The sequence below is a fragment of the Scyliorhinus torazame genome, chromosome 5 (assembly GCF_047496885.1).
Source record: "Scyliorhinus torazame isolate Kashiwa2021f chromosome 5, sScyTor2.1, whole genome shotgun sequence".
Classification (NCBI taxonomy): domain Eukaryota; kingdom Metazoa; phylum Chordata; class Chondrichthyes; order Carcharhiniformes; family Scyliorhinidae; genus Scyliorhinus; species Scyliorhinus torazame.
Window position 1 is genome coordinate 325,448,996 of NC_092711.1, and position 12,449 is coordinate 325,461,444.

The window sequence follows — 12,449 nt, forward strand, 5'->3', positions numbered from 1 at the left end:
CTGATGTGGACTGGTTGCAGCGGTATGTGAATTGCAGTGGATCAAGGCGTTCTGGGAGTATGAAGGTGATGCGCTTCATGATCAACCTCTCGAAGCACTTCATTACGACTGAAGTCAGGGCCACATTAGTGGAGTGGAATCATGAGTGGAATCGGGGAGTAGATTCTGGGATTTTGGGGAGTGGATTGGGAATGGATCCTGTGTTTTTCTGGGGGTGGCTCCTGGGGTTTGTTTGTGGAAGGAGTGAATCCCTCATTTTGGCGGCTGATAGTGGATCCCGGGTTTTCCCCAAAGATGGGGAAATTTTTTTTTTCTGGAAGTGGGGAGTGAATCCTGCTTTTTGAGGGGGCGCGGAAGTGGACTGTTTTTGGGAGGTGGGAGTGGATCCCATTTTTGAGGGGAGTTAGGCAGAATGGATCCTGGAGGATGGGGGAAGTGGATCCGAGATTTAATAGGGGCGGGGGTGGATGTCGGGTTTCCCGGTGGAGGGGAGTGGATCCCAGTTTCCTGGGGCTGAATTTGGTTTCATGGTGGAACGGGATCTTGGATCTTGCTTTTTCTGGAGGATCAGGGGAGTGGATCCCGTTTTTTTCCGGGGTCAGGAAATGGACCCCAGTTCACGGGAAAGTGGACCCCGGTTCTCGGGGGTGGGGGGGGGGCTCCCGGTGCTCGGGGAGATGGGTCGTGGATCCCGTGGGTGTCTGGTCACTCCCAAGTGTCCGGTCACTCCCAAGTGTCCGGTCAGTCCCAGTGTCCGGTCGGTCCCGTTTCTGGTTGTCTGGTCACACCCGTGTCCGGTCGGTGCCGGAGGCCAGTCAGTCCCGTATCTGGGTCTCCGGCCAATCCCAGTGCCCGGGTAACCGGTCCGTTCATGTCCGAGTGACCGGCCAGTCCCAGTGTCTGGTCAGACCCATGTCCGGTCAGTCCCGGTCATTCCGGGTGTTCGTGGTCCGAGTGTCCGGTCTGTCCGTGGTGTCCAGTCTGTCCGTGGTGTCCGGTCTGTCCGGGGTGTCCGGTTTGTCCAGTCTGTCTGGGGAGTCCGGGTGTCCGGTCAGTCCCGGTGTCCGGTGTCCGCACTCACTGACCAGCCTCTCTCTCTCCCTCAGTTTTGTCCGGAGCCGCGAACCGAGAGTGAAACCTGTGGAAATATCCGTGAGTTCCTGAGGGGCTGCTCGGCGCTTCACATCGAGGTGAGTGACCCCCTCCCACCCAATCCTGACCCCTAAAACCACCCCACCCTGGCCCCCCCTCCCCCTGGCCTCTTCCCCCCCCCCCCCCTCACCCTGGCCTCTTCCCCCCCCCCCTTGCCTCTCTTCCCCCCCCCCCTCCCCCTCCCCCTGACCTCTTCCCCCCCCTTGACCTCACCCCCCTCCCCCCTCCCCCTGACCTCACCCCCTCCCCCTCCCCCTGACCTCCCCCCCCCCCTGACATTCCCCCTCCCCCTGACCTCCCCCTCCCCCAGACCTCCCCCTCCCCAGACCTCCCCCTCCCCCTCCCCCTGACCTCCCCCTCCCCCTGACCTCCCCCTCCCCCTGACCTCCCCCTCCCCCTGACCTCCCCCCTCCCCCTGACCTCCCCCTCCCCCTGACCTCCCCCTCCCCCTGACCTCCCCCCTCCCCCTGACCTCCCCCTCCCATTGACCTCCCCCTCCCATTGACCTCCCCCTCCCATTGACCTCCCCCTCCCATTGACCTCCCCCTCCCATTGACCTCCCCCTCCCCCTGACCTCCCCCTCCCCCTGACCTCCCCCTCCCCCTGACCTCCCCCTCCCCCTGACCTCCCCCTCCCCCTGACCTCCCCCTCCCCCTGACCTCCCCCTCCCCCTGACCTCCCCCCTCCCCCTGACCTCCCCCTCCCCCTGACCTCCCCCTCCCCTGACCTCCCCCCTCCCCCTGACCTCCCCCTCCCCCTGACCTCCCCCTCCCCCTGACCTCCCCCTCCCCCCTGACCTCCCCCTCCCCCTGACCTCCCCCTCCCCCTGACCTCCCCCTCCCCCTGACCTCCCCCTCCCCCTGACCTCCCCCTCCCCCTGACCTCCCCCTCCCCCTGACCTCCCCCTCCCCCTGACCTCCCCCCTCCCCCTTCCCCTCCCCCTTCCCCTCCCCCTTCCCTCCCCCTTCCCCTCCCCCTTCCCCTCCCCCTCCCCCTTCCCCTCCCCCTTCCCCTCCCCCTTCCACTCCCCCTTCCCCTCCCCTTCCCCTCCCCCTGACCTCCCCCTCCCCCTGACCTCCCCCTTCCCCTCCCCCTGACCTCCCCCTCCCCCTCCCCCTGACCTCCCCCTCCCCCTCCCCCTGACCTCCCCCTTCCCCTCCCCCTGACCTCCACCTCCCCCTCCCCCTGACCTCCCCCTCCACCTCCCCCTCCCCCTGACCTCCCCCTCCCCCTGACCTCCCCCTCCCCCCTGACCTCCCCCTCCCCCTGACCTCCCCCTCCCCCTGACCTCCCCCTCCCCCTGACCTCACCCCTCCCCCTGACCTCACCCCTCCCCCTGACCTCACCCCTCCCCCTGACCTCACCCCTCCCCCTGAGCTCCCCCTCCCCCCTGAGCTCCCCCCCTCCCCCCTGAGCTCCCCCTCCCCCCTGAGCTCCCCCCTCCCCCCTGAGCTCCCCCTCCCCCCTGAGCTCCCCCTCCCCCCTGAGCTCCCCCCTCCCCCCTGAGCTCCCCCTCCCCCCTGAGCTCCCCCTCCCCCCTGACCTCCCCCCTCCCCCCTGACCTCCCCCTCCCCCCTGACCTCCCCCTCCCCCCTGACCTCCCCCTCCCCCCTGACCTCCCCCTCCCCCCTGACCTCCCCCTCCCCCCTGACCTCCCCCTCCCCCCTGACCTCCCCCTCCCCCCTGACCTCCCCCCTCCCCCCTGACCTCCCCCTCCCCCCTGACCTCCCCCTCCCCCCTGACCTCCCCCTCCCCCCCTCCCCCTGTCAATCAGCCAGGATCTGATTGAATGGTGGGGCAGGCTCGAAGGGCTGAATTGCCGAATTCTTATGTTAAATGGGTGACCCCTTACTCTGAGATTATGGGAGTGGCCATCTTTGGAGTGTCTGACTCGCTGGGGCTGCAGACGGGGATGAAGGCTGATGTCTTGGCCTTTGTCTCGCTCATAGTTCTGTTTGGCTGGAGGTCCCCGGTGCCACTAAGCCCTCGGCTTGGTTGGGGGATTTGATGGAATTTCTACACCTGCCGAAGATTAAGTTACCTTGACGTGGTCTTAGTTGGCATTAAGGTTTGCTAAGGTTTGTTTTGTTTATTGGGGGAAGAGGTTTGGGATGCCAGGATGGGATAATTGGACCATAGAATTTACAGTGCAGAAGGAGGCCATTCGGCCCATCGAGTCTGCACCGGCCATTGGAAAGAGCACCCTACTTGGACTTAAGCCCACACCTATCTCCACCCTATCTCCGTAACCCCACTTAACCTATTGGACACTAAGGGGCAATTTAGCATGGCTTATCCGCCTAACCTGCACATCATTGGACTGTGGGAGGAAACCGGAGCACCCGGAGGAAACCCACGCAGACACGAGAAAGTGCAAACTCCACACAGTCACCTGAGACGAGAATTGAACCCAGGTTCCGAGAGCTGTGAGGCAGCAGTGCTAACCACTATGCCACCATGCCTTATGAAGGTGGAGAGACAGAGGCTGGTGGACTCCAGTCTCGACATGAACCCCCAGGGTACAAGTGGTTTCTACAGTCTGAGGCTTGTGAATGTTTGGATATCTCTTCACCAGAGGGCCATAGGTGCTGAGCCGGGAGTATACTGAAGATTGAGATTGAGTGTAAAGGATTCACAGGATTAGGCAGTAAGGGGTGAATGAGGTCTGGAATCAGCCATGATCTTATTAAATGGCCGAACACATTCAGGCAGTTGAATGGTCTGTTCCTGCTCCTAATCCTGTGTCTGATGTACCTGAGACATCATTATTTCTAATAACCCAGGTTTATTTATATTGCAATTTGTAATACGCGCACGTTGTCTTCTGTTTGTATTCAGTAGTGTTCCCGTTATTTTTAATCTGGAGGTAACAGTTTGTTCCTTAATCTCACGATTTTCCTTTCCGATTCACTCTGATTGTCCTGTCTGGGTGCTTTAGTATTCGCTGCCCTCTTCCTCTTCTCCAAAGCCACAGTGTGTACCAGGTGGGACGGACTGATTGCCCCTGTGAGACACTCTACTCTGTGCTATTTGGCTCCTAACCTTCCAGCAGATCTTGAACGCTGCTATTTTGCTCATATTGTTGATGGGATGCGGTGAACTTTTCACCAGCAGACACATCTCTCGGTCCCATCGTCTACCAGCACTCCTCTCGTGTCCACCCCGCCCCCCCCACCCCACCCCAGTCCCATTCACTCATGTTGGGGAGTATTATGGGTGTGTGGTGCAGGTACAGCAGGCAGTAAAGAAGGCAAATGGTATGTTGTCCTTCATAGCGAGAGGATTTGTGTACAGGAATAGAGATGTTTTACTGCAATTGTATAGGGCATTGGTGAGGCCACACCTGGAGTATAGTGTGCAGTTTTGGTGTCTGTGGAGGGAGAGCAGCGAAGGTTTACCCGGCTGATTCCTGGGATGGTGGGACTGTCATATGAGGAGAGCCCAATTCGGTTTGGATTATATTCATTGGAGTTTAGAAGAGTGAGAGGGGATCTCATAGAAACTTACAAAATTCTACCAGGATTAGATGGGGTAGATTCAGAAAGAATGTTCCTGATAGAATACCTACAGTTCGGAAGGTGAGGCCATTTGGCCCATCGAGTCAGCAATAACCCTCTGAAAGCGCACTCTACCCAGGCCCACTCCCCTGCCCTGTCCCCATGACCCCTTCTAACCTTTGGACCCTAAGGGCAATTTATCATGTCCAACTCACCTAACCTGCACATCTTTGGATTGTGGGAGGAAACCAGAGCACCCGGAGGAAGCCCTCGCAGATACTGGGAGAACGGGCAGACTCCGCACAGACAGTAACCCCGTGCCGGAATTGAACTTGTGTCCCTGGCGCTGTGAAGCAGCAGCGCGAACCACTGTGCCGCCCTCTTCCTGATGGTGGGGGAGTCCAGAACTAGGGGTCATAGTTTGAGGGTAAGGGGTAAACCTTTTAGGACTGAGGTGAGGAGAAATGTCTTCACCCAGAGTTCAAGAAGGAATTCGATACAGCTCTTGGGGCTAAAGGGGTCGCGGGATATGGGGGGGGGGGGGGGGGGGGGGGGGGGAGATCAGAGTATTGACCTTGATGATCAGCCATGATCAGAGTGAATGGCGGAGCAGGGCGGAAGGGGCCGAATGGCCTCCTGCTTCTGTTTCCTATTTGTGTTTCTATGTACGTTAACTAGTCTCAGCGTGAGATTCCACCCATTAACCACTCCGAACATACTGCCTGGGTAATTACCATTGCTTGGGGCTGATTGGAACATCCTGGTTATTGAAAAGGGCTCAGTGGAAATGATGAAAAGTGTTTCATGTTGGCCCTGCCTTCATATCAATGATGGACAATTACTGAGACTGTGGCTTAGGCTGCACTCCGTGTGAATCAAATTGAATAAAAGTTAAAAAGTGGAAGAGGAGGTTTTACTAACTTAAAACTCTCAGTTCCTGGTTTCAAAATAATAAAAGGCGCAATAGCTGGCCAAGTTCATGAGATGAATTTCCCCATTCCCATGGGTCAGTACTGAGGGAGTGCTGCACAGTTGAATCTTGCTGTCCGTATTTACCTTCCATGTTTCCTATCTTATTAACAGTGAGTGACTGGCTCAAGTACCTTTGTTTGAATTTGTGGAATGGAATACAGAAACACAAATCTGTCCTTTTACTGTAAATTGACGGCACAGATGCTGTGAGAGATCCTGAGAACAGATTGAGGAAGCAGAAGTAACTTGTAGGGGGAACAGTCTGCACAACGGTCACATTGTCTTTTTGACTCGATGCTGGTAGTATACGTCATCAGATATCTGAAATTGTTCGATCGAAGAGGGGTATCCGATTCAGCCCCGAGAATGAGCTCTCCAATCCAAATCTATCCCACCTTTCTTTCCAACCCCTCGATACTTGTAACCAACAAAACAACTGCAGAACGTGGAAGGGGGAAGTGATAAATGAGTAGAGACCGAGGTCTACATTGTTCACACACTACTGTCCTGCCTCTCACATTATACCACGGTATTAACTTATTGGTCAATGCGATCACTTAATCTATAACTAATATTGACATTCAGCATTAGTATCATCACTGAATTTCTCCACGATCAACATCCTGGGGGTTACCATTTACCACAAAGTGGACTGGACCAGCCACATTAATACTGTGGCTACGACAAGAGCAGATTAGAGGCTGGGAATCCTACAGTGAGTAACTCACCTCCTGAGTCCCCAAAGTCTGTCCACCATCTACAAGGCACAAGTCAGGAGTGTGATGGAATACTCTCCACTTGCCTGGATGAGTGCAGCTCCAACAACACTCAAGAAGCTCAACACCATCCAGGACAAAGCAGCCCCGCTTGATTGCTCCTCCTTCCACAAACATTCAAACCCTCCACCACCGACAAACAGTGACATACGTGTGTACCATCTACAAGATGCGCTGCAGCAACTCACCAAGGTTCCTTAGTCAGCACCTTCCATACCCACGACCACATAATCTGCAATGTCAGAGGGTCAGTACTGAGGGAGTGTTGCAATGTGAGAGGGTCAGTAATGAGGGAGTGCTGCACTGTCAGAGGGTCAGTACTGAGGGAGTGCTGCACTGTCAGAGGGTCAGTACTGAGGGAGTGCCGCACTGTCAGAGGGTCAGTACTGAGGGAGTGCTGCACTGTCAGTGGGTCAGAGGTCTTATTTTGCACAAGACTGGCCTCCCTGGTGATGTAAAGAATCCCACTGTCAATATTTCAAAGATGATGTGGGACTGACGGGAGACCTCCCCAATATCCTGACCAATATGTATCCATATCTAAAAAGAGATTATCTGGTCATTGTCATGTTTGCTTTGTGGGAGCTCACTGCGTGCAAACTAGTTGCCGCATTTTCTACATTCCAACAGCGACCCCACTTCAAAAGTACTTCACTGGCTGTGAACCAATTTGGGACGTACTGTGGTGATGAATGGCGCCTAGTGAGGGGCCTGGACAGGAAGCAAGTGTTTTCAATAGTTGAAGGGTCAGTTACGAAGGGACAGAAGTTCAAGGTGAGGGGCGGAAGGTTTTTGGAGGATTTGAGGAAAAGCTTTTTGACCAGAGGGTGGTGATGGTCTGGAACGCACTGCCTGGGAGAGGCGGGTTGCCTCACATCCTTAAAAAGTACCTGGATGAGCACTTGGCACGTCATATTCAAGGCTACGGGCCGAGTGCTGGCAAATGGGATTAGGTGGGCAGGTCAGTGTTTTTCATGCACTCGATGGGCCGAAGGGCCTTTTCTGCACTGTATTATTCTGTGATTCTGTGATGTCTGCTTTCTCGCTCTTGGGAAGCTCTCCCCACCTGGAAGTTGAGATGCAGCGGCTCTGACAGTGCGGCACTCCCTCAGTACTGACCCTGTGACAGTGCAGCACTCCCTCAGTACTGACCCTGTGACAGTGCAGCACTCCCTCAGTACTGACCCTGTGACAGTGCAGCACTCCCTCAGTACTGACCCTCTGACAGTGCAGCACTCCCTTAGTACTGACCCACTGACAGTGTGGCACTCCCTCAGTACTGACCCTCTGACAGTGAAATGAAAAATGAAAATCGCTTATTGTCACAAGTAGGCTTCAAATGAAGTTACTGTGAAAAGCCCCTAGTCGACACATTCCGGCGCCTGTTCGGGGAGGCTGGTACAGGAGGCTAGTACACTGTCAGAGTGCAGCACTCCCTCAGTACTGACCCTCTGACAGTGCAGCACTCCCTCAGTACTGACCCTCTGACAGTGCAGCACTCCCTCAGTACTGACCCATTGACAGTGCAGCACTCCCTCAGTACTGACCCTCTGACAGTGCAGCACTCCCTCGGTACTGACCCATTGACAGTGCAGCACTCCCTCGGTACTGACCCATTGACAGTGCAGCACTCCCTCAGTACTGACCCTCCGTACTGACTCTCTGATAGTGCAGCACCCAGGCCTCATGACCGGATACAATGTACTCCGTCACACCTGAAATGGCCAGCCTTCCAATCGGGACTGTGAAAGCATGGCCGCTAACTCTCGGTTGGGTACTCGCTCCCCACTCATGAGAACCCACTCATAAACTGCCCTTGCCTGGCCTCTCCTCACCGAGTCAGCGGGGATTGGCGACATACCATGCAGCTGGATTTCCAAGGAGGGAAGGCGAGCCCTCACCAGGGAGATTGCTCTATCAGATAACAGGATTGTTGAAGTAATTGAAATGGGTAATAATGCAGAAATATCTTGCCCCATAGTTTGCGAATGAACAGTTCATTCAGGAAGAATTCTTGGTTTTTACCTCGCGTTGGAGGATTGTTGACATTGAAAGGGTGGGGTATTTGTGGTGGTAATCGTGTCATAACCGTGAATAATTCTGTGTGGATGTCACACTTTGGGGAACCAGAGTGCAGGCAGTTACTGCCATTTATAAAGGTGCTTTGAGCCACAAAGCTCTCAGTTACAAGAAGCTGTATATCTACCACAGTGCGAGAGGAGGGTCACAATACAAACTGTTTCATGTGACTACAGTAGATTACTCAAGCTTCGCTCTCACCGTTTAATCATGTCATCTGATCCCTTCAATTATTCACTCCTGTGTATCTATTATTAATGGAGTAATACAATATAATTTTAGAGTCCATGAGTAAATAGCTTAATTTAGACAGACCATGTTAAAGACCGTGTTTCTGCTCATTCCTTTACCAGTTTCAGACATTCTTGTCTTCTGGGAAGGTGGTGGGTTCGGGAACATTGTCTGTACGTAGTTTGTCATCCCTGTGTGGCACTGAGGGAGTTCTGCATTGTCACGAAGCATTCTGGAGGAGGCGTTAAACTGAGACTTTCTTCTGGGAGATGTTAAAGATCCGATTAGACTGTTGGAGGAAGATCAGAGAATTCTAGTGATTTGGCCAACATTACTTTCTCTCCCAATTAAATATGGCTGAGTGGAGCTGTTCAGACCATATTCTATCATCCAGAATGTCCCTGAATTCCCCTTCATTGCAATGTCCAAGGGGTTTGTAAATTATGCCGTGACTCTGGATGTCCATCCTATATGTTAATCACGCTATCTGTGAAGATCATCCTAACAGTAGGCAGCACAGTAGCACAAATCGCTAACACTGGCTTCACAGCGGTCACTGTCTGTGTGGAGTCTGCACGTTCTCCCCGTGTCTGCGTGGGTTTCCTCCGGGTGCTCCGGTTTCCTCCCACAGTCCAAAGACTTGCATATTAGGTGGATTGGCCAGGCTAAAATTGTCCTTAATGTCCAAAAAGGTTAGGAGGGGTTATTGATTATGGGGATAGGGTGGAAGTGAGGGCTTAAGGGTCGGTGCAGAGGACTATGTTCTGTACCAGGCCTCCATTTTGCTCCTGATCGTTTAAGCCTGTGTTCCATTGTTCAATTATTGTCATTTAAGGTAATGTCCCAGATTTTCCTTTTGCTGTACTGTTTAAAATTGAATACCACCTTAAGGATGAAAATGTTTCTCTCATCTTTCATCCAAACCTGATCCTTTAACACGAAGGGCAAGTCTTGTATTCCCCGTCATTATCTCCGAGCCAATGATTCAGTCTCGCGTGCGAATGGCCCCGCAACCAGAAAGTGTGATGTGGCCACAGCCTGGTAGACATTAACGCACTCTGTACCTCACTAATTCACTAGATCATCGAACATCTGTTGGCTTTGTTGATTGATGTCACATGTCACATTTCAGTTGAATATGCGCGACCCGATTTTCGGTGTTTACAAGAGATGTGGTTTCAGATACTGTGTGCTATCTTTCTGTCTTCTTAGCAATCTCCAGTTTGTATTAAATTTGTGCCGTAACGGTGATTTCAATTCAAATGTACGTCATTAGCTGTAAAGTGTTTTGGAAGGTAGTGAGGCTGTGGAAGGTGCTACTTAAATGCAGGCCTTCCTTTCTGATGCCGTACAGTCTGGGCCAGGCTCCACTTACACTAGAAACACTGACGGGTCGGGCACTTTGGGAGGAAAGAACACACAATTGAAATAGTCAATCTCCAGAATCGGGTTTCTGATCAAAGGCCAGAAATAATTAATTGTGAATTACAGGAGAAAGCTTTCACATTGTGTAGTTATTGTACAGCAGCTAAATTCATCTCACAGTTCTTCAGCCCTCTTTTTAAAGACTCCTGTGTTGTCTTTGGCTTCTAGATGTCATTGAGAAATAATTCTCTTCATTTGTTTTTTTATCTTACTGTTAACCTGAGGGTTGCTAGTTGCTATCCTCCGAGTGAATTTTAAAGATTAATGGCAACAGTTTGGAATGTAAACTAGTCCAGTCTGTGCACCGCTACCTGACGTGGAATACTGCAAGCAGACGGAGCAGGACGCCACAGGAAACGGCTTCTATTCCAGCAGTTTAGACCTTGAGTAGAGACCCATTCAGGAAATGGTGAGGATGGGAATAACAGACATCCCGCTGACACAATCAAGAGTGTCGCTGGGATCAGTTCCACCTGGTTCTAGGTCACTCCTCTCTTTGATTTCTCTCCAAATCTTCCACATTCAAGCTCCCTGCCTCCAGGATCAGATCCGTCTCTCTGCCTATCCCTGAGCTTGGGTGGGGAAGGCAGGTTTTGACCATGTTGCTCCCTGTGGTCATCGACTCTGTGGCACTGGATGGTCCTGGGGGTGGGTAAGTGGCACCCGAGTGGGGTTAAACCGAGATGTGACCAGTGGGTTGTGGTCTGAGAAGAGAGGGAATGTGTGTGTGCAAGTAAAGGATGTTGCTAATATTTTAACCAGGGTGACTTTTTTATCTTGTAGCCAAGCCCTTTGAAAATAATTTGCTGTGTGTAGCGTGACCAGTTTAGATGGTATATTCAATTTGATTCCATTGTTGGATCTGTAACTGTAACAGGCTCATGATGATACAAAGATCTGTCGAGGAACAGGTACTTTGGGGAAGCAGGTGGGCTGCAAAAGGACTTGGACAGGCTAGGAGAGTGGGCAAAGAAGTGGCAGATGGAATACAATGTGGAAAAATGTGAGGTTACGCACTTTGGAAGGAAAAATAGACTATTTTCTAAATAGGAAAAGGCTTCGGCAATCAGAAGCACAAAAGGGACTTACGAGTCCAGTTCAATATTCTCTTAAGGTTAACAAAGAACAATACAGCACAGGAACAGGCCCTTCGGCCCTCCAAGCCTGCGCCAATCACGTGTCCTATCATAGACCTATCTGCCTCAGCCACCTCACGTGGCAGTGCATTCCAGGCCACCACCACCCTCTGTGTAAAAAAACTTGTCCCGCACATCTCCACTGAATGCACCTCACCTTGAACTTGTGCCCCCTTGTAATTGTCATTTTCTGAGAAAAAGCCTCCAATTGTTTATCCTATCTATACTCCTACTAATTTTATAAACTTATGTTCTATCAGGTTGCCCCTCAGCCTCCGTCTCTCCAGGGAGAACAATCCCAGTTTATTCAATATCTCCTCAGAGCTAATACCGTCCATACCAGGCAACATCCTGGTAAACCTTTTCTGTACTCTCTCCAAAGCCTCCACGTTCTTCTGTTAGTGCGGTGACCGGAATTGGACCCAGTATTCCAAATGTGGCCTAACCAACATTCTATATAACTGTGACATAATTTTCGAGCTGTTATACTCTATACCCCATCCTGTGAAGGCAAGCATGCCATATGCTTTCTTTACCACCATTTCCCCCTCTGCTGCCACTATTAATGATCTGTGGACCTGCACGCCCAGATCTCTGTGTCTAAGCTCATGTTAGTTCTGCCATTTATTTTATAGCTCCCACCTGAATTGGATCTCCCAAAATACATCCCCTCGCATTTGCCCGGGGTAAATTCCATCTGCCATTTCTCTGCCCAATTTTGCAGCCTATCTGACAGCGCAGCACTCCCTCAGTACTGACCCTCTGACTGCAGCACTCCCTCAGTACTGACTCACTGACAGTGCAGCACTCCCTCAGTACTGACTCTGTGACAGTGCAGCACTCTCTCAGTACTGACCCTCTGACAGTGCAGCACCCTCAGTACTGACCCTCTGACAGTGCAGCACTCCCTCAGTACTGACCCTCTGACAGTGCAGCACTCCCTCAGTACTGACCCTCTGACAGTGCAGCACTCCCTCAGTACTGACCCTCTGACAGTGCGGCACTCCCTCAGTACTGACCTTCTGACAGTGCAGCACCCCCTCAGTACTGACCCTCTGACAGTGCAGCACCCCCTCAGTACTGACCCTCTGACAGTGCAGCCCTCCCTCAGTACTGACCCTCTGACAGTGCAGCACCCCCTCAGTACTGACCCTCTGACAGTGCAGCACTCCCTCAGTACT

General features: G+C 52.8%; 1 protein-coding gene across 1 annotated transcript in view; it reads left to right on the forward strand.

Moving 5' to 3' along the window:
- The first annotated feature begins 1,100 nt into the window (after positions 1–1,100).
- Positions 1,101–12,449, forward strand: part of arhgef6 (Rac/Cdc42 guanine nucleotide exchange factor (GEF) 6) — a 250,702-nt gene continuing 239,353 nt past the window's right edge. Inside the window, exon 1 of the mRNA XM_072505979.1 lies at positions 1,101–1,190. The gene's annotated coding sequence lies outside the window, so the exon portion shown is untranslated. The remainder of the gene's footprint in view (positions 1,191–12,449) is intronic.